Source organism: Cynocephalus volans, chromosome 11 (assembly GCF_027409185.1).
Source record: "Cynocephalus volans isolate mCynVol1 chromosome 11, mCynVol1.pri, whole genome shotgun sequence".
Lineage (NCBI taxonomy): Eukaryota > Metazoa > Chordata > Mammalia > Dermoptera > Cynocephalidae > Cynocephalus > Cynocephalus volans.
In genome coordinates this window covers 30,559,035-30,582,555 of record NC_084470.1, presented here as the reverse complement: position 1 = coordinate 30,582,555, position 23,521 = coordinate 30,559,035, and the positions used below count along the sequence as shown (strand labels likewise).

The 23,521-nt window shown below is 33.7% G+C and overlaps 1 protein-coding gene across 9 annotated transcripts in view; it reads left to right on the top strand.

The window, feature by feature from the left end:
- Positions 1 to 23,521, top strand: part of TBC1D5 (TBC1 domain family member 5) — a 539,520-nt gene that overhangs the window by 169,449 nt on the left and 346,550 nt on the right. The window contains exon 1 of one of the 9 annotated variants that reach the window (XM_063113714.1): positions 6,733 to 6,807. The exons of the other annotated variants lie outside the window; for them this stretch is intronic. The gene's annotated coding sequence lies outside the window, so the exon portion shown is untranslated. Of the gene's footprint in view, positions 1 to 6,732; positions 6,808 to 23,521 lie in introns of those variants that run through there. 9 annotated transcript variants of the gene reach the window in all.

Below are 23,521 nucleotides of genomic sequence, written 5' to 3'. Positions count from 1 at the left end.
GGGCAAGGGCAGGAGTTTAAAGAATCAGAAATACCTCATCTCTGAATTTCTCCTTATTGTAAGCTTAAACTAGACATTATGCCTCATTTTAATATGCAGTTATTTTTGGTGTTTATATGTTTTATGTTTTGATCACTGTTCAGTATTTAAACTCCTTCAAATGTGCAAAGATTAAATGTTTAATAAAAATTGCTTGTTGTTTTCAACATCTGTGTTCAGAGAACAATGGCCCACTGGAGTGCAGAAAGCTTGTAAAGTTTTCAAATGTATTGAGAATGACAGAAAGTTCAGTGAAGAGTTTGCTTCCCTCATTACAGAACTACTTCTGTGGCTGCGATTACACTAAGAGCATCTTTAATTGCTTTAAAATCTGAATGCATGATAAGAATGGATTAATTTGATTTTTCTGTTACTACAAGTAGCAGATGGTTTATGTCTTAGGAATGCTCATGTTGTAAAATGAGATCCCCAGCTCATCCGTGATTGGTCACTGTTAATGAAGCATGCTGTGCTGATTATTGATTTAGAAAATGAGGATGACATGAGTATTGTGTGTGTTGCTGTGATAAATTAAAGAGGAGTATTTTAATAGCCAGCAGACATACACCTTAAATAACATGAAATATTTGATTTTCTATTCAGGTGGTCTCTGCCCTGTCAAACTAATTTTATTGTTTATTAAAAAGATATACTTTTATAGTTTCAGCTAACAAGCAGATGGTCGTCTTTACTTATTTCTGTTTTGTATTGCTGTATGACCGATCAGATGCATGATAGGAACCCAAATTAGCTTGTTGTCTGCAAAGCAATGGTGTAGCCATGGGAGGAAATCTTTTGCTCTATGTGTATGTATGCACATGTGCACACGCATGCTTGTGTGCTCTCACACACACATCACTACTTCACTGTTTTCTTACTGTTTAATCCTCATTTGTTTTTGAAAGTAAAGCTATATACCAAAAGTTTTAAAAAATACTTTTGTTTTTCCAAATAAATTTTTAAATGATAAATGTGGGAGAAAAAAAATAGAGTTATTGCATTTGTTGGTTTTAGACAGTTTTGTGTGAACACTCATGTCAGTTTATAGCCTATCTTATTGCAGGTACATTGTAAAAGTCAGGGTGATAACAGTTTACTGATACTTTTTACTTAAAGTTTTATATGTATGTTATATTTGGTGATGTCCACGGATATGTAAGTAAGTGGTCTATCTCTGTGGCAAAATACCATTTTGTGAAACTCGGCAGGTGGATTGCCTTAAGAACTCAATGTATTACTTATAATGTACTGAAAATTTTGAAATTATTTCATGACATTTTGTTGTACCACAATCTTAATTGTGGCTATGATATAAGCATTGCAGATTAAAGGGCTTCTTACCCTGACTGTGGATAAGGTTGTATAATATACGCGGTGGTGTTTTTTAAAACACCACGTGTGTTTCCATTTAACATTTTATATATGTACTGAATTCTGTTGTATTTTTATAGATGTGTTTCAATTCAGATGAACACAGCAGTTTTTAGCAAGTGAGTGTTATGTCAGCGTGATTTAGAAGACTGAAATTATAGGCAGTGGAATCAGGGTCCTAAAGTAAACTTAATAACGCAGATAGAAATTAACAAGATAATGGGGATATCAGTATTCTTAAGTGGCCCAGTTTTAACCTAGAATCTTAGTCATTTAAAACATATTCATAGGGCTGGCTGGTTTGTTCAGTTGGTTAGAGTGTGGTGTTGTAACACTGAGGTCAAGGGTTTGGATCCCCTTACTGGTCAAGTGCCAAAAAATAAATAAATAAAATAAAATATATTCAAAGTAGTAAAGGCTTCTCTAATAAATAGTAATAATTTCAAAGCACAATGAAGAGGAGAGACTCAGTGATTTAAGAGATTTGATTTGATTATAATGTTATCATTTACCCATGAAAACAAAGTATTAGCCTGTATGATACTCATGAGTTTATCTTCCTTCACATTAGATTGTTTCACAGGGAGTTTGGGAAAAACGAGTAGAGGTTGGGAAGTAAAATTAAACAGATTAATTGTATGTTTTACGTGATAATCCATTTTGCAAAAGGGTAGTAGGTACTATTCATTATTAAAGCACTATTTTGATGGGGGAGTGGAGGTACAACCTGTTGCATATTTGTTGAATGGTTATAGTGTGATGTTTATTTTGTAACTTGTAATAAAATTATTTCTTAAGCTTATTTTTCTAATCAGTTTGCTGTTGATATTCTGTGTTTCAATTTATTTATCATCGGTGAAAACCCATTAAAATTAGTAAGGATTAGTTTTTATACACCTTTACTTTTAAATGTTTTATGACTAGCAAGAGTGTACATCATTGAACAGAAAAATGAATAGAACAATCTACTTTACCTCCCCACCCTAGTGCCAGTAATGTAAATGAGATATAGAAAAGAAATTGCCACTTAATAATAATAATGAACATTATTGGAAGTGGTTTAAAATTAATAATCAAAGTTATTAAAATTAGTAGTCTAAAATAATTTTCAGTAGAATAATTGAGAAGTGTTTGGAGAGTCCTATTTGATTTACTTAAGAACTTATATTTCAGTGAGTTGAGAAAGTGATTATTTTAAATGAATGTTTTGTAGCTTATCTAATATATAATGTATATATTCTTTATTATATCAGCCCAGATAAATGAATGGCTTTAATATTTTTCAGTGTAAATTATTTTTGTATTCAGAGCTAAATCATAGAGTGACCCTTTTTGTTACATGGAGGAATAAATTAATAGCAACATTCTCTACACTTTTTCCTGCCATGTTTATGTGTAATACATTTTTTTCCTCATCAGTAGCTACAGTTTAGAAACATTCTTAACAGCACCTTTTCAAGGGAAATGTTGATTTACAGAAAATGATAGATATTTTTTTAACATTAGTCTTAATGTACATGCTGGATAGAAGATGTACATTGTTTTTTTGTTTTTTTTTTTTTTCTCCCTGTATTTTTCCTTTTATAATACAAAACTGTCTTGAGGCAAAAGCACTGTAGGATAGTTGCTGAAGAACTTGAAGTGTTTTCAGAAAGAGAAGTGATTGCCACCATGTACACTTGTTTTCTGCTACTGTGTGAAATTCTTACTCATATTCAGAGTTCTGTAACTAGGTGTTTTAAATCTTAGCCACCTTACTTTTTAAAATGTTTTTGTTTTGTAAAATTTAAAAGAAGTAAAAAAAATTGACAAGATTGTAAACTTGTCATCCCGCTTTCCTCACATCTTGTGCTTCTGAGCAGAGTGAGGAAATAGAATTGAGGTTTCATAGATGTCTCATTGCACGTATTGCAGTAAACAGCTATAGAATTATATCATGAAATCAGCTATCCTCATGTGCTCAATGTGATCAGGTTGTTACTATGGTAACATTTCCATTTGTGAATTTTTGTGTAGTTAAAATTTGTAGTCATCACATCATACTTCCACAGGCTTTTGATTTTTCATGTAAATAAATCACTGTGCTACCTGCATGCTATTAAGTGGTACCAGACATAGCACTTAACTACCACCCATACATTCTAAGCTAGGGAATCAAAAATAGGAAAATGAAAGAAATGGGAACATTTTGCTAAATTACATTTTAAGACTGTCCTGATGTTGCTGGTAAAATTTTAAATGTTTCTTAAGAGGAGTAAGAGCATTGCCAGTTATTCTCTGAGATGCTTTAATTTTTATAAGTACATATGATGATGAAATTGGTTAGGTATGGTAGCAGTAGGAGGTAGGGAGGGCTTTAATTTGTCAGTTAAATGGGTGCTAAATAACCAAAACAGAAGTAATGACCCTTCTGAGACTGATAAAATTCATTTTAAAAACAGTCTCTTCATTTTAACCTTATTAGCTGCTTGAAATTTGTTGTTCAGATTTTTAAAAATTGTCCTGCTTATTTCACTTCTGATTATGAAATCGTACTCTAATATTTTAGGTTAACTTGGATTAAAATAGACTATAATGTTCCCTTGTATCAATTACTGTATTCTAGTAAAGATTCCTACTGTTTTTGTTTTGTTTTGCTTCCCAAAGCCCCCTGCTGCTGTTGATTACACCTAGATCTGCTACTGATTGGAACTGTTAAAAGGCAAAGATAGTGTGGCTGGTTGCTGAATCATTTAATTGTAGGACTAATAAGAGATGTTCTGTCTGGGACCTAACAAACAGTAGCACTAGAATATTATATATAAAGTGGCCAAGAAATATTCCTTTGCACTTAGAATAATATTTGAAGACATAAAATTTATTTACTTGTAATGTAATAGAGGAATATCATCAGCCTGGTTGGATTTCTAAAATGTGTAACTGAACTCTATTGAGAGGAAAGGGAAAGACAGGAGAAATCCTAGAGAAAATTTCGTACTAACAGTTAATGGTCCCTAGCAATTGAATGCTATTATTTTTTATAAAGATAAAATAAATAGATAACTATGTGTATAAAAATGTTAATTCAGTGGATGAGAGATTTGACAGTAAAATGGCAAGAAATTCAAAGTTAAATTTTCATTTGTAATTGAGGCCCCTTTTGTAAGCCCACTGCACAATATAAAATGAAGTTGTGTAAAATATAGTTTACATACAATTTTGGAATCTTTACATAGGATTTCCACTGATAGGATTTCCGTGATAGCCATGGTTGTTTTATGAGGTACCCACAGATCAAGAATAACTATCAATTTGTACTCTCACTATCACTGCTTCAAAATTTGAGATAATTAGTCCTGTGCTGGAGTTAGTGAGGGATTATTTGAGGGGGGTAAGGTTATACTCGTGTGTATTTTATTTTAATTTATGATATACTGCTTCTCTTTCCGTTTGTTATAAATAATTGCTTATTCTTTTAAAGACATTTCAATTTGCTAGGTACAAACTACATCAGTGGTTTAAGTAATTTGTTGTAAGTTATGCACATCTATACCTTGGATTGGGAAAAAGCTAGTGTTATTTTAAGGTATTTATTGAAACATTTTGCTGGGGAAATTACAGGAAGAGGGCTGTCAGGAAGGGTGCTGCCGGCAATGTACATGATGGTTTGGAGAAAGAAAGAGACAAATTTGTGCTAAGGACTAGGTAGCAAATAATGAGAGCTGTAATTGGGATGGTGGCAATAAAAATAAAGTGGAATTCAGTGTTGGTGTCTCTTTTGTTGGTGATCCATTGAATCAAGTGTCAATAAACTTTGAAAAAAATGCTGAAATCTTATTAATGGCTAATGAATATTCATGACTTCTTAAGTAGTACACCATTGGATGGTAAGCTTCTTGAAGGCAAATATTCATTTTTGTTGTCTCAGGACTTGATGCAATATGTCGCTTATAGTCGTTTCATCTTTTAAAGTGGGGGAAAAAGTAAATAAAACATCAATCCTATATTGGTTTGCTAGGACTGCCTTAACACAGTACCACAAACTGTATGATTAAACAACAGAAATTTATAATCTTAGTTTTAGAGGCTTGAAGTCTGACACGGTGTCAGCAGGATTGATTCCTTGTGTGGTCTGTAAAGGAAAAGTTTTCTAGGAGTCTCTCCTTGTCTTGTTGATACTGTCTGTTCCCTGTGTCTTCACATCATCTTCCCCTCTATACATGCCCCAATTTCCACATTTTGTAAGGAAACAAGACATATTGGATTAGGTCCCAGCCTAATGACATCATTTTAACTTGAGTATCTCTGTGAAGGCCCTATTTCCAAACAATTATCACAGTGTAAAGTAGGTACTAAGGGTTAGGACTTCCACATATGAATTTTTGGGGACACAATTCAATTCTTAACAACTCTGTTGGAAGTTGATGTGATTTATAAGCCAGAGCTAATGACATATACAATTAACTGAAAAATAAATATGGTCATTCTACAATTAATGTTAGTACAGGGACCCTCAGCTATTTGTCCCTTTGTAATTAATGCCATGTGGCATAATTTTCATCTCAGGTTGTTTTACTATATTTCAACTCATATCAGCAATTTGTCAGCTAATCATTGTCCTGGTTTCCATCTAGTGGCAGAAATAGGAGATAGAAGGCTGTTTGAAAAGTACAGTAGAACTAAATTACTTATCTCCCCTCCTCCTTCTTTATTCCTCATGTTTGGAATAATCTAAATCATCTTCCACCCCTAAGACTTGGACTTCTTAAGTATTGAGAAAAGAAGCATTATTATCTGAATATTATTAACAATAATTAGATTACATTTGTATTGCTGTATAGCAGGTGGGTTTTTACATGCAATTTTGAACATGTAGTCATTTATCTACAAGAGTTGTTCTCAAAGTGTGGTTCCCTGGACCAACAGCTTAGCATTACCTGGGGAATTTTAAGAAAAGTAATTCTTAGGCCCCGTTCAAAACCTATTGAATCAGAATTTTTGAGAGTGGAGAGTAGGGATCTGTTCCAACAAGACCTCCAGGTGATTCTGAAGCTGATGGAGTTTGGATGTGTTGTCCCCTCCAAAACTCATGTGGAAATTTGATCTCCAATGTGGCAGTGTTGGAAACTGATTGAGTCATGGGGGTGGATCCCTCATGAATGGATTAATGCTCTCCCTGGGGGAGAGGGGATTAATGAGTGAGTTCTTGCTCTATTAGTTCCCACGAGAGCTTGTTGCTTAAAAAGACCCTGGCACCTTCTCTCTCTCTCTTCTCTCACCATGTGCTCTACTTGTACCCGCCAGCTGCCTGCCACTTTCCGCCATGAGTAGAAGCAGTCTGAGGCCGGTGCCAGATGCAGCTGTCCCAGAATCGAAAGCCAAAGAAACCTCTTTCCTTTATAAATTACCCAATCTCAGGTATTTCTGTTATAGCAACACAAAACGGACTAAAACAGAAGCATACCAATGTTTGATAACCACAGGACTTGAATATAGTTGTAGTATTTAATTTTATTGTTTTAAATAATTATAGAAGTATAGAATTGTATTTTTTCCTTTCTAATCTTTTGTTTATAAGATTTGATGCTGAGAGTTTGATTAGGAATGCCACCCCAAATGATTGCATTGTATTTATGGGAAATCTTTCATCTCTGTTGTAGTTTTATTGTGTCTTTCTAGAAATGTTTTATGCATGTAAAGGCAGATACAATTTTTTATATATCTATCTAAATATATACTTTTATATACATTATATATAAGATATATAGAAAATTGTATTTACCTTTAGATATATGTATATATGTATATATAGCTTCTTTCCTTTCCTTTTCCCCCCATCTGCAGATGGCAACATAGGATCTTGCTATTTTCACTTACCATTATAACCTACAAGTCTTTTTATATCAGTACATCATTCTTTTGTTTGTCTTTTTCTTGTTTCTTTCTTTTTAATAGCCATATAATGATTCTACTGTATTTATGTACAATAATTTATTTAACAAGTCTCTAAATGATGGAAATTTAGGTTGGTTTCAACAATTTGCTATTTTTAAAAATTATCTGAGGAATATTCTGGTATACATATATAATTTCATATATGTACAAGTATATTCATAGTTTAAGTTCCTAAGACTGTAATTTTAAGGTATAAAAAGTATATATATGTATAAACATTGATGTAAAAATCCTCATCAAAATACTAGCAAACCAAATTCAGTGGCATTAATTAACAGGATTATACATGATGACAAAGTGGGATATATTCTGGAATGCAAGGATGGTTCATTATGTAAAACTTGATCAATGTAATACACCACATTAACAGAATGAAGGAAAAAAAACACAGAATGGTCTCAATTGATGCAGAAAAAGCATTTGACAATTCAGTACCCTTTCATGATAATCAATGTAATACACCACATTAACAGAATGAAGGAAAAAAACACAGAATGGTCTCAATTGATACAGAAAAAGCATTTGACAATTCAACACGCTTTCATGATAAAATTCTCAGCACACTAGGAATAGGAGGAAATGACTTCAACATAATAAAGTCTATATATGCAAAACCCATAGTACGCACTCAGCAATAACAAAAAATAAACAGTCTGATTAAAAAATGGGCAAAGGACTTAAATTGACATTTCTCCAAAGAAAATATACAAATGGCAATAAGCACATGAAAAGTTGCTCAGTGTCATTAATCATTAGACAGATGTCACTCAAAACTACAATGAGGGGCCGGCCGGCCCCATGGCTCACTCGGTGCTGGTAGCGCCAAGGCTGCAGGTTCGGATCCTATATAGGGATGGCCAGTGTGCTCACTGGCTGAGCATGGTGCAGACCACACCGTGCAGAGGGTTGCAATCCCCTTACCAGTCAAAAAAAAAAAAACTACAATGAGATACCATGTCAGACCTATTAGGATGGTGACTATCAAAAAAACCCAGACAATAACAAGTGTTAAGAGAGGATGTGGAAAAATTGGAACCTTTGTGCACTGTTGATGGGAATGTGAAATGGCACAGACACAGAGGAAAGCGCTATGGTGGTTTCTTACACAGTTTAAAAGTGGGATTTCCATGTGATGGAATAATTCCTTCCGAGTATATATATTCAAAAGAATTGGAAACAAGATCTTGAAGAGATAGCTTGTACACCCACATTCATAGCAACATTATTCACAATAGCTAAAATAAGGAAGCAGCCTAAGTGTCCATCCATAAATTAATGGATAAGCAAAATGTGGTATACACATGTAATGGAATATTATTTAGCCTTAAAAAGGAGAGAAATTATGATATACACTGCAACATAGATGAACCTTGGGTACTTTATGCTAAGTGAAATAATCCAGTCACAAAAGACCAAATACTGTATAATTCCACTTAAGTGAAGTACTTAGAGTAGTCAAAATTATAGAGACAGGAAGTAGAATGGTGATTACCAAGGGATGGGTGAGAGGGAATAGGGAGTTATTGTTTAATGGGTACAGAGTTTTAGTTTTACGTGATGAATACAGTTATGGAGATGAATGGTGGTGATGGTTGCACAGCATTATGAATGTATTTAATACCACTGAGCTGTACATTTAAACGGATAATATGGGAAATTTTATGTTGTCTATTTTACCACAATAAGAAAAATTAAAGTATGTATTTACTTCTAATTTGGCTATTTCCAAATCACCCTCTGTGCAGATTACACAAATTTATATGTCCTTGAACAGACAGAAAAGTATTGTTGCAAAATATGTGCTTTTTTGAAGATGCAGCAGTATTGTATAATGGCATTATACTTCTGAAGGAAACAGATCTATGGTAAGCTATAAAAACAAACATAAAACTTCAACTAATGTCTTCCAATAAGCAGTGTATAAAGACTACTTTGAGGGCCGAGCCCGTGGCGCACTTGGTAGAGTGCTGCGCTGGGAGCGCGGCAACGCTACCGCCGCGGGTTCGGATCCTATATAAGAATGACTGGTGCACTCACTGGCTGAGTGCCGGTCACGAAAAAATGACAAAAAAAAATAAATAAATAAAGACTACTTTGAGAGTTTCTAACATTCAAATTATAATATGTTTGAGAAACTTCTTGATGTGTACATTGAAGTTAGGATTGAAGATTGTCCCCAGTAATCTGAAGTAAATCTACATTTAGTGATTCATTAAAAAGTAGTTTTTAGATATCTAGAAAAACATATCTTTGAAATCATTTTGGTTTACTGTGAGTGGATACCTGGACAGTCTTTAAATGTGGGGATTATTGAGATATTACTTACGTAGTTGTTTAAAGATTAATGATAATATGTATGTGTGTATATATATATATATATATTTTTTTTTTTGGTAACCACCATGTTTTTATTTAAAACTCTTTTTAGATTTTTCATTTACACAGTTTCATTGGTTTATTTTGTGTTAATCATTTGAAAATTTAAAATGAAGCGGTAGTGAGATAGAGCATTGGTTTTTTTGTGCGTGTTTTTAAAAACATTCTATACCCCCCCACACACACTACTTTTTTTACACTCTGTTAACTTAAAACTACTAAACAGATTTTTATTTTAATCTTTGGAACAAAAAATGTTCTCTTGGGCTGATATCAGTACTTTTATGCCAAGTTACAAGTTACAGACCGGAGTCTATTTTTATAGGCCAAGATAGAAACCTCTGAAAACCAGAGTTTATAATGGAAACATTGACAGGCCCTTAACTATCACAGCACACATGGCACTACTGAAATGATAAGGTACAAGGCACAAGATTTCACATGCAAGCGAACATTGAATTTTTCAGCAATTGTATTGTCAAATGCCTTTCAACTAGGCTTAATAAGCATCATGCTTTTTCTGGGACCATAAAAGCACATTATGTGGGCCTGATTTCTGCCCTTTGAATGCTTGTACTCACACACACTAACACTGGCAAACACTTGAATAAACCTGTTGGGAGATGGCCTTGTGGATAGATTTGATTGGAAATAAATATGTGAACTTCTTTCTCTATGTTTAATTTCTGATATAACTCTGAAAATCCGACATGTTTTTTTTCCTATAGGTCACCACACACATGTTTTAGGTATTAATACAAAGCAGGCAAACTAATCAATGACATCTTCATTTTAATGATATCAGTGAAGAAAGTTTAAACTTCATATTGTTTCACAATCAAGGAAGTTTGATATTGATTAGTTAGGTGAGTTAAAAACAAACATTTTAGCTCCTTGTTGAGGGATCCTATGGAGACAAAACAGAAATAACCTTATTCAGAGACCACATTTGATTACTCAGCTTTACTTTATGAAAGAAAATCAAATCATTAAAACAGCAACCCTGGGTTCTTGCATTACTATGCTTTGATTTAGTTATATTTTAATTTAAAATGGGACTAGTCTCTGTACCATTAATTAATGATTGGCATTAGTTAGCACTGAATGCATGACCCTACAATGTATTAATTACTTTAAAGGGAAACAGGAACTTAGATCAGTCAGATGCCTCCATGGGAAAGTAGTTAAAATGGTTTAAGATAAGTAATTAATTTGAATGTTCATAAGGTTTGGATTCTCACAGTTGTAACACCAATATTGTCTACTCTCTTTCTGCCTTTTCTTTGTCTTGTTAAATGCTAGAGAGAAGCAGAGGTGTTATGTCAGATATGCTATCTCAGAAGCATTGTGAAGTGTTAGAGAAAACCCATATCTTGTGGGAAGATAATGAAGTGATAGTTTGTTGCTACAGATTTTGCAAGTACTGCCAAAAGGAATAGGTAAAAAGATGTTAATTTGAATCTGAATCAGATTTTCTGTTCTAATTTAAATTTTCCTTATCCATTATATACATATACATTTTATAAGATTTAGGTAGCAGACATACTTGCCAACCTGAGAAGAATCTTTTTGTGTATGGGACTGGTTTTCCATGAAGAGAATATGGACTTTTTTTTTTTTTTTTTAGTAGTTTAAGACTTTTGGATCTGTGATTAAATTTTTCCCCTGAATGTGTTAGAAACAATGCATTCACATCCTGAAAGATGGAAAATTTCTACATGTAAGTTGTTTAATTCCGTGGAGCTATACTAATTCAGAATTGTTGGCCCTCATTTCCATTAAAACGGGTGATTCTTTTGCTTTCTTGATCTACTTCTTTGTGAGAAAGACTATATGCTAATTCTCCCATCTACTTCCCCTTACCATTGCTGTAGAAAACCTCACTACAGGTTTCAGGAAATACAGTGCTGATTTTGGTTATACAGGTTAAAGAGAAAATCTCTTTATATTTTAGAAGGGCCATTTTTTAAAGATTCAAAATGAAGTGAAATGTATATGAGTATATGAGGGGTCTTCATAAAGTTCATAGAAAGATTTGTATTATCATTTAATTCATTCATTTTTCCACGAATTTTTTGAAGCACCTGTGTATGTATGACGTGTATGTGTGTGTGTACAGAGAGAGAGAAACACATACAATTAGATCCTGACTTCTTAGGGTTACCGTTTTGCCTGCTTTACAAATTATTTAAGGTACAAAAGTACAATAATATAGCATAATACTACAAGAAACCAAAATCTAGGACTGTTAGAACTGACTGAATTTTGACTTTCATATTTCACATTCACAGCTGGGAGGGCTGGTAAGCATTAAGGGCCTATTGACATATCAAACAATTCACAAAATCTATTCTATATGGACTATATTAATAAATTTATCTAAGCCAGTCTTATCACCAGCAGTTTCTGACTAAAATAATTTTTAGAAAGGGTGGTGAATTTAATTAATGAAAGGAGAGAGTTAGATTTTGCTTTGTCTTTGTTCCTCGTACAGCAGAAATTGAGTGCCAAGGTTTTTGTTCCCCAGCTCTTTGACGTGTTCATCCTCCCCTTCCATTTTCCCTCATTTGGACTTGATATACCAGACACTGGCGTAGGAGCTCCTGAACTTCAACAGCTGTCATTCCAGAAACAGCTTAAGGTTTTAAATTTAATTAATGAAATTGATACTTTTTAACTGAGTTCCAAGCTTGGATATTTTTGCTTTCTTTATGTATTGGCATTAACAGGTTAAATAAGCTAGCACTCTGTCTTAAATATTTTTTCTTTTAATTGTAGGGAAAAACAGATTTAGGGATTATTGGATTGTAATTTAAAAGGAATTTACTCTTGAATAAAAAAATTATTTGAGAATATTTAAGAATTTAGGTAAATAATTGGGGAAATTTTTATCTACTTAAGTTTTGAAGAAAATATAAGTATTTTGGGTAAAAGCTTTGGCCAGAGTGTGATATTTTATGCTTAATTTTGAAATATACATCAGTGCCTTTGGAGTGAGAGAATGAAGAGACTGTGAGAGGAAGGATTAACTCTTCCCATACTTACTTCTTTTAAAATATTGTATTTCCTTTCTTGTCACTTAAATCTAAATTGTAGTCACTCCTCCTAAAGAGAGTAATGAGCTCTAGGTATTTTTCCTTTGCTGATCTCTTTAGTTGTAACCCTGTGGTTGGTATTTTGAGTCTAAGTATCTTTGTACACTTGTTCCTATTGAATTACGCTTTTTAAGTTGGATCAATTTTTACCCATTTTTAAAAGCAAACCGGATCTGTTAAAAGTAGAAATGCATGATTAACCCTCTATTTGAATCACATTTATTTAGGAGATATCACTGTGATGTCCTGACCTGCTGTGTCCAATTCTGTCTCACTTTCCACAAATATGAATAAGTACCTTCTCGGTGCTAACACTGTGCTAGACATATTCCTTCCCTCATGAATTCAGGGGTGGCAGTAAACCTTAACAAAGAGAGAGAGAGAGAGTGTGTGTGTGTGTGTGTGTGTGTAATGTATGTATATATGTAAATACCCTTCCCCACCTCTCCCTTCCTACCTGCTTTCTCCCCACCAAGTTTCTCATTTTCAGCATGAATTTTGGAGGAGATGTAAACATCCAAAACATAGCAGGGGTCTAAACAGAGTCATGTATGTATAAAAAGAAAACGGACTTTGAAGTTTTGGTGTACAAATATGAAATCAAATTACATAGTGTTGCATTTAGTGCCTTGTATGATTCTCTAATGTTATGTGTTTATTTTAGGTAGGGGTTTTCATTTCTCTCAAAATATTGGAAACACCTTGAGAACTGTCCTCTGGGCTAGATGCCCTTTTGCCCTTTTGTGTGACTTGGTTTACTATATTTTTTGGTTCCTTTTTTATTGAACTTGTTTTAAGTTTCTGTGGTGACTTCTTTTTATCTTATCTTCCTCCTTCTAATATACCACAGTCTTGGTATTATTTTGAGGAATGATATTTACCTTTGTTCTTAACCTTTCTGAGGAAGTACTCTTTTCTGAAGAAATCCTGAGTGGATTGGCCAGGTGCTCAGTGCATTTCCTCGGTTGAAACGTGTGATCTTTGTAAATAGTAGATCATATCATGTCACACCCTTGCCCAAAAGTCCCGATGGCTGTTCAAGCCACTGAGTATAAACCAGAGTCCTTTCATGGCCTAAAAGGACATAAGTGACCCACCCTCTCTCCTGTTTCTTCTCCTGTTCCTCTGAGTTTCTCCAAAACACCAAGCTGTTTCCCACTTTATGGTCTCTGCATTTGCTGTTCTCAGTATGCTCTGTCCCCAGGTTATCAGTTAGCTTGTTTCCTCACTTTATTCAAATTTCACCACCTCAAAGAGGCCTTCCAGGACTATACTTTCTTAGAAAAGCTGTCAGTCCTGCCCCATTATTCTCTGTCCCCTGGGCCTCCTTACATTTTCTTCATAACATGTCACTATTGACATGTGAACTGTTTTTATTCTTGTTTTCTTGTTTGTCTTCCCCTAGGATGTATTATTTTATGAGGATGGAGACTTTGTCTTCTTCAGCACCAAATGCTTATCTTCTACACTAGCTTCTGGCGCATGGGAAGATTGAATAAGAATTTATTAACTTGGTTGTATATTACACTTGTGCAGCCCTGGCTTTCTCTAATTTCTGCTTACTACCTTCTTTCCTTCCTCGGTAGACATGTTGAGAAAACAGCATGGAAAATGTAATTATAATGAATAAAGTAGTGAACAAATCTAATGGTTCACTCAGGATTCACATTTTTCATTCATAAGTACCATCCTATCTTTGATTTTATTCTAACCTAAGTATGTAAATATATCCACCAGAGTAGTGACAGCATGCTGGTGATGGTAATAACAATAATAGCTAACGTTTATTGAGTATTTACTTTGTGTGTGTTAGGTATTGTTCTAAGTACTTCAGGGATATTGATTTAATTCTCACAAAACTTGTGAAATGAGGGAATGAAGCAGAGTTTCAATAATTTGTGTGAGGTAAGGGCAGTTTCTCCATTTGAGTCTATCACCAGTTTCCTGTGTCAACAAAATTAGGTTCTGGAAGTTTCCTTTTGTAGGAATAGTAAAGCATGGTGATGAAAAGAAGTATGGTTGTTTGTGCATTCTTGGTTGTCTTTTCTTCTCTGGGCTGTTCTGCCCCTTTTATTCTCTCAGAAGAAAGAAATCCTCTACTTTGCTTACTTTTTCCTCATTAGAAGTAGAGCTATGGGATTGACTTTTACATAATCCAATTTCTGAATTTACTCAATTTAGTAGTTTAAAACTGAATGAAAAGAAGTTAGGAAACAGTTCAAAGAGAACAGAGCATTTGAGATTAACTTTAAGAAGTGATTAGTAGGATCTGATGGATTATATTCATTTATTCATGATATTACTAAATACTATATGCCAGGCCATGAGAAGAGTGGTGAAAAAAATGAAGAAGTGTTTCAGGGAGAGGGATGGGTTGAGAAGAGGATTTCTTGACAAAGGCTACTTACCTAGGTAAATATAGAGAGGTAGGAAAACACTGAATATCTTTAGAGAATAAAAATACACAGAAAATAAGATTGGAAAGATAGGTGTGGGCAGATCATGAAAGGTACTGAGAACCTCTAGGAGTGTTTATACTTCAGTAGGCATTATGGAACCACAGACATCACTATATTTAATTACCAAAATGGATTTTTCTGAACAGTAGGGAGCATTATAAAGTAACATAATAAGAAACAATGGATTATGAGCCAGAAGAATAGAATTTTATTTATAGCTCTGCTTCTAATTGTATGAACTTGAGCAAGTCATTTAAATATTTTTATAATTAAATATTTTTAAGGGATATTTCCACATATTTTTCTTTTCTAAATGCATATTTTTCTTTTCTGAATTATACACGTGTATAATTTCTCATGCTTTGTTGGTTTCTTGTGTGTTCATAAATGTTTACATATAGCAATCTTATATTTATATATCTTTATAAAATAATGGGATCGTACTATAGCTATTCTACTTGCTGATATGAGTATGCTGTGTACATTTTTTATATCAGTGCAGTTAGATTTTTAATGCTTATGTATTATTCCTTTTTGGGATGATCATAATTTATAAAACCAATTCCTTACTGATGAATACTTAGATTGCTTATAGTTTTTCAATATTACAGTCAACCTTTTCCTGCATAGATTTGGCTAGAGGGTATATCAGTAGGATAAATTCCTAGCAGTAGAATTGCTGATTCAAAACGCACGTGCATTTGTAATTTTGGTAGTTATCACCTTTTAAAAAATTTTGCACTTCTCTAATCAAGTTCTTCAAAATCAAAATGTGTATTTCACCACATTTTTATCAACAGTAGTAGGCATTATTGACTGACCTTTTTATTTTGGAAGTCTGCTGGGTGAAAAATTACATCTGATTGTTTTAGTTGACATTTCTGTAATTATGAGCAAGGTTGCACATTGTGTTATTGGCCATATAAATGTATATGTATAAAATTCCCATTTCTGTGAACCTGTTTTTCTCCTTTATTCATCCATTTAACTCTTCTGGTTTTATTTGTCTCATATGCTATTTAAAAAGGAGGATGATACCCTGTTTACCCACTAGGTGGTTGGGATGATCAAATGACGTAGTATACGTCAGTGTTTCTGCACCTTTTTTTTATCATCGCTCCCCTAAAAAGAATTTTTTTAAAAAAATTCCCATATTGTAATCCCTTCCTCATGAAATTTTAATACCACAGATATAACCACAGGTACACCCATAGATATACTGTGTATCTATTTATGTACTGTGACCTGTTCAAGGACCATAAACCATTGTAATCTCTAAAATCCCCCACTCCCACTCCAAGAAACAATTTTTGCCCCCTTGGAGACAGTATCACTCCCATTGAGAATGTGCAGATACACATGAAAGTTTTGTAAACTGCAAAGTGCTGTTTAAATGTAAACCTTTATTGTTAATAATTTGCATTTCATATTATGTAATATTATATGTCTGCTTTGCAGCTGTCTTTATCTCATTGCAGATTTCCCTGTTGCAAACATAGGCATTTACTATTTTGTTGTCTATTTTACTGCCTTTAGAACAATTTTTCTTTAATTAACCTCTGATTAGCTCTCTCTGCCCACCTATACCTGTCAAAATTGCATTTTCTTCAAAGCCTGTCCTAGGTGTTCACTTTCTCCATGAAGTCTTTCTATTCTCCTATATTTATCCTTTGATCTCTTAGAGTTAGAGTTCTTTTTATTACATTGCCTTTGCTGGGACTTCCTGCCTTTCATTACATGGTCTGTTTATTTTCCATATTCTACTTCCTAAAAGATTGTGTCAAGATAGAAATGATGTTGCCTCTTGCCTCATCTCTTTATTTTATGGTGTTCCTTTCCCAGTGCCATTGTACATAGTGGGAAGCCAGTAGGGATATCTTAAATGTATTTCTAAATAGGTCTGAATTCAATTTCCAGCCACTGAGTGTGTGACCTGGGGTGAGATCCCTAACCTTCTAGCCTCAATTTCCACTTATGTAAAATGAGGGTAATAATGATCTCTGTCAGGATTGGTGAAAAGATTAAATGGGATAATAAATTTACGGCACAATGTCTAGCATTTAGTAAGCATTTAATAAAATATTAGTAGTTTTCAATATTCCAAACAGTTCTTAGCAGGGAGAAAGAAAAACAAATGGTGATAATTTATTCAATAAATTTCATTGAACAAATTATCATCATAATCATTTCTGTTATTTTCTTGTTCGGGAACATAATCTATTGTTCATTGCACCAGATTTTCAAAGGGAAAATTTGGTGTTTTTGATATCATTTTTGTCAGAATGCATCCTGGAATATAATTCACCGATGGTATGGGGACTGTTTACTTGATATTCTGGGATTTAAAATCCTAGAAATTTAAAATATTATATATTCATAGGTTGAAGTTATAGCTTAAAACATTCATTTGCTAAGGAAGGCATTATAAAAATGTATACAAATGCAAGTGAGTATTATGTGGATTTGTGCTGAGAAATTATTATCTGGTTTTGAAACCCTCTTTTTTTAGGGAAAAAAATGCTTTACAATAATATCACTTAAAGTATTTGATCCTCTTTATTCCCATTAGAAAATAAGACAAAATTTCTTTGCCTTAAGCAATTTTCAAAACCTTCAGATATCTCTTTATCTCAGTACATAAACAGTACATTGGAATTCCAAAAGACTGTGTCATTGTTCTACAAATGACAAAGCAAGACATGAAGTTTGTCATCTGTTTTAAATTGTTTACTGAGGTTTCAGCATTGATGATCAAATTTCTAAAAATTATTTATGCAATGATTTCATTTTAAATTAGCATGGCAAGAATCATAGAATTCTTTAATGTAGTTTTAAATTTCTTTTTTTGGTATTCAGTGAAACTTTGGAGATGGTAACTAAGTGTATACACAGGAAGAGGCGGTATATATATTTTTGTGAGTAAAATTGGGAGGTTGGGATTAGGGTTTGCATAGCTCCTCTGTAGTCCCTTTTTTGTGTATTTATTCAGTTTTGTTAACTGAATCCTTTCACAAACTCTTTTAGGCTTGCCTCTGTTCTATGTAGAGTTCATAGAATTAGTTTTGGGTTTTTTTAGTATTCATTGATGTCTTGAAAAATTCTTCAATAGTGGCCATAGATCCCTTATGTTTTGTGACTTCATGATTTTATGATGTGAGTGCTATCTATTGTGTTCTGTCTTTTATAATTAGCCTTTTCTTCTATATCCTCCTTCCATTTTGTTAGTGTTTTAATCTTTCCCTCTCATAAAGATGATTTTGAAGCAGTTTTATTCTATTTTTGAGGGTTTATAATGTTTACATTTTTAAGCTGTCATATGTCAGTTTTCTCACATGGATACCAAAATGGTTTTGGTGTTATGGACAGAAGTTATATGCACACAGATCTCTTTGGGGAAAAGATGCAACTTCTACAGTCAACATGAATATCAAAGATTTTACATTTATATGTCATCAAGTTTGGGGAATTGAAGTTTTTCTTGACTCTAAATAATGATGGTCTTCAGTTGTAATTGGAACATTTGCATGTACATTTATACTGAGGCTTCTTTATTCTTGTATTCTAGTACATAGAAACTCCATGAGCAATTAAGCTAGTCATTTTTGAAGCTACTAATCAGTTGAATTGGCCATTTTAATATCAAGTGCAACATGTCATCTTTGCATTATTGAATTTTTTAAAATTTAAGGTCCCACTCAGAGCTTTTCATACCTTATGTTCTTGTGTAGTATCATGCATATTTATTAACATTAATATAAGAATGAAAAGATTGTATGAGAGTAGTCTCAACATATTAACAAAATTCCATTTTCTTTAGATTTTTTTTTCCCCCTAAATACACCTATGTTCTTCAGGGGTAAAGATAATCTCAATGTGAGAATAATTTTATACTCTGTCTGTTTTCAACAGGCTCCTCAGTGGCTCTTGTATTTTTGTTAAGGTGTTTTATTTTTCTGGTTTTTACTAAGAAGTTTGTTCATTTGTCTATGATATTTCTTTGCAGCTCCTTTTCTTGGGGTAGTGGAAAAATGAGTTCCTGTGGGGCTTGGTTAGTACATTCGAGTAGTATCTGTAGCAATCAGATAAAAAGCCACTCTGGAAAAACAACACTTATCTGCCTTTGGATAAGTTCTTTTGGGATCTTGCCCTTTGAGGATTTTGATCTCATTTAATACTGGAGCTCCTACAGTGGACATACCGACGTATTTTTCTGTGGATACTCTCCTTCATCTGTCTATTGGTAGGGTTGTCAGATAAAATAGTGGACACCCTGTTAAATTTGATTTTCAGATAAACAATGAATACTTTTTAGTATAAGTATGTTTCAAATATTACATTTGTTGTTTTCAAATTTAACTGGGCATCCTATATTTATTTTATTCCATTTTATTATTTATTTAGTTTTGCTAAGTCTGGCAACCCATTTCCTGGGCTCTTTCCTCTCTAAACTTTGAGCCTCTTGAGAGATGGGGACTGATTATACCTTAATTCCTCTAGTTTTCCTGTTCCCGTGGTATTCAGGTGATTTTTTTACTGTCTGAAAGTGTGAACTATCTAATTACCTATAATGTTTCTTTATCTGAGTATTTATAAAGCAACTTTGCTGTACTGAGTTTGCCCTTTTGTGTGTATTAAATTCATTGAAAAAAAAAATCATGTTTCAATGAATAGTTGCAGATCTCAACCTTAATTAAAAAAAATTTTCATCTCCCCTTCTCTTCCCTTCTCTTCGTCATCTCTCGTCCTCTTATCTTTCCAACACTTACTATAATTAGCTAGCATTAACAGCAAATGTTTACTTTAGTTAAATTATTCAGAACATTTATTTTACTTGTCAAAGGTTAGATCAGGTTGTTGTTTGAACTGGTGATTAAATGCAGCCTAATATGCTCTCATATTTATATGCACTTATAAGCCTGTTTCCTCATCATTCTGTATAATTTTATGATGTTCAAGGCTGACATTTCAAAAAGGATTTTGATTTTGTGGAAAAGAAAACATTCTGAGTAATCTAGTTTGTTATTTGATGTGACAATGTCCAAAGTTGCGGTTGAAAGTGAATACTACATTCCAATGTTATTGTAACATGCGTGTCATGGTCGTAATTTTCACCAACTGTGGGTGTCTATTCCTATGACATACTGCAAGGCTCTTTTAAATCTTTTCAACTTGTATGCTTCTGTGTAGAACAAGTATAGTTTAATTAATCCTCATATCTGGGAATTATACTAAAGTGTGTATTTTGGTTTTTATTGATTCATTGAGTAAATGGTTTTTGCAAATTCTTGTCTGCTAGTAATTTGGAGTATACGTGAATAAAACATGTCCTCTGTCCTTAGAAAGAGTTGAAGTTAGTGGAAAACCAAATGTGATACTAAAGAATGGTTAATATTAGAGTGGATTTATGTACAAGGTAAGTGGGCATCTGAATCAAATTGGGGAAAGGAATGTTGAAGAAAGGTGACTTGAGCTTCTTCCTACAGGCAATAATGAAAACCAGTGAATAATTTTAAATAAAGAGGAAGAACATTTCCTGATGCTTCTCTACATTTAATCTCTCATCAGCAAATGTTCTTCCTCTTTATTTAAAATCATTCACTGATTTCCATTATTGCCTGTAGGAAGAAGCTCAGAATCTTGAGCGTGGTCTATATGTCACGCTTATATAGTCACTTTGTACTTCTTGAGCCTGATTATCAACCAAGCTGAGCCTGACTCCTTATACACTTTGAATGGAATGTGCATGCGCTTTCTCTTTCCTGAGCTGTTGCATGTTTCTTCTGCCAGTCATGCCCTTTTCCCCCTCTTCTAGTCAGTTCCTACTCATTGTTTACAATCTGCACTGCCTTTTATTTAGCTGAGATCAATATAGTCGTAAAAAGATTTAGCTAGTTATCTCGTACATCTGCTGTCTTATGAAGAATTTTTTATATTTATTATTATTGTCAGTAAACTATAACAAGGAACATTGTATAGTGCTCTGTAGTTTTTGATATATGTCCCCACACATGATTTTTTTAATCCCCATGTCAGTCATGAGATAAATATTATATGAAATTTAAAAATACTTATGATTTGTCTTTCTTTGCAGAATGCCATCTTTTATCTAGAATTTAATTTCTTCTGAAGAGAAAATAATTAAAATAAAACTAAAAACATCTTTCAAAACAAGAAAAGAGTAGAAGTGGCATTAGTTATATAGCATACCTTGTTTGTGTTTATATGTGTGTAGTTTTAATAAAATTGACTTAAAAGATTAGCCACAAGATATTGTCTACTTCATATGTAATATAAACCAGATGTTGTTCTGAAATACTTTCAAACTTTACTTTTATCATTGAAATACCAGTGTGTGTGTGTGTGTGTGTGTGTGTGTGTGTGTGTGTGTGTGTGTGTGTGTGTGTGAGAGAGAGAGAGAGAGAGAGAGAGACATACACAAGGATACTTGGCAATTCCAGTGGTTAACCTTTTTCATAAACCTTATTATTTTTATTAATCATAATCATTGCTTTATTACATATTCTCATCATTGGCCTGTACATGGCCCTTATTTATTTGTGGATGGTTAACTTTGTAAAGCTTGCTTATTATATAACATTTACTAGCTTCTTAGAAATTTCTTGAATCTAAACTTTTAAAGTTGGAACACAAGGGCTTATGACAGTTGTCACCCACTATCCTAGTGTATTTAAGAGCTAACCTTCTAGTTCCAGCCTCAAGCAAGAAGTGGGGTCTTTTTCATGTAAGTGAATGGGCTTGACTCACAGAACATAGATCACAGGTTGAGTGAAATGCACAGAACATTTCATCCTGCCTGTGGTCTTCCCTGGTTTCAGTGGTAAAGGGGGGGAGGGTTTCTAACCAAAGGCTAGGGCAAGGTTAAAGATGATAGTGTCCTACCTTATTCAGAGTGTGATGAGTGCAGGTGGCAAAAGACAGAGAGGGAAAGTGTGTTGTGTGTGTGTGTTTGTGTAGGGAGTAGTCTGAAAACTTGTTAGTCCACAGGGAACTTTGGCCCCTCTTCTCCCATACTGTTGTTCTGAGCATGTACTGGAGCAGTAGTATAGACCAAGTGTCTGTTCAGCTGCCATAGAGTCTCCCTAGAGAGACTGGTTCTTGCTTCTTTAAAATAATTATTCTTTGAAGATCTTAATTATCTAGTTTCTAGTCTGTTTTATGGTATCTGCCTTCTCAAATGTTCTTGGTTCTAATTCTTTAACATTTATTTTCTGCTAATATATATCCCTAACATTCACCTAAGAACTCTTCGAAAACTGATTTAGATTAATAACAAACTTGGATTCAATTAGATTTCTTCTCATTATACTTTATTGTGATTCTTTCAAACTTTACTAAGAATGTCATAATAAAAAATAAGGATACCTTCCAGGTATGGGAGATACAATAGTGAATAGAATAGACAAAGCTTTTGCATTCATAGAACTTATAATAGGGGGATGATGAGTAGTGAAGAGGATACAAATAAGTTTGTAATATGTTAAATAGTGATAAATGTTATAAGAAAAGTAGAGCCAGGTAAGGAGATAAAAGAGTGGGGAAGGGGTATATGCTGCATCTGTAGTGTGGTAATGGGTGATCTTACAAATAAGGCAACTTTTGAGCCAGGAACTCATGGCAGTCGGGGAGAGAGTCATGTGGATGTGCAAGAGTGTTTTGGGGACAGAGGAAAGTACAGAATTCCCCGATGACAAGAACTTGCTTACCACATTTTGAGAACTATAAGGAGGCCATTAGGGCTGGAGGGCTTGAGAGGGAAGGGGGAGAGTTGTAGGATAAAAGATCAAAACAGTAGCTGGGAGCAAGATTTTGTAGAGCTTTGAAAAGATTTTTTATTTTATTCTGAGTGAGATAAGCCATTTGAAAGTTTTGGACAGAAGAGAAACATGAGCTAAGTTAAATTTTCAGTAGATCACTCAGGCTGCTGTGAGCAGATTGAATGTAGATGGCAAGGTTGGAAACAGGGAAACTTACTTACCGGAGGCAATTAAATAGTCCATGTGGAGATGGCAGTGACTTGGATCAGGGTGGTTATGGTGCAGAATAGTCTGATTCTGGATTTTGTTTTGAAGGTAGAACCCACAAAATTTGCCACTAGATTAGATATGCTGCAAGAAAAAGGTTTCTGTGCTGATCTGAATTGGAGCAAATACTTGAATGGTATGAAGGGCAGAATGTTCCCAGCAGAAGAAATAGGGTTGTGCAGTACCATAAAGCGACAATGAGCTG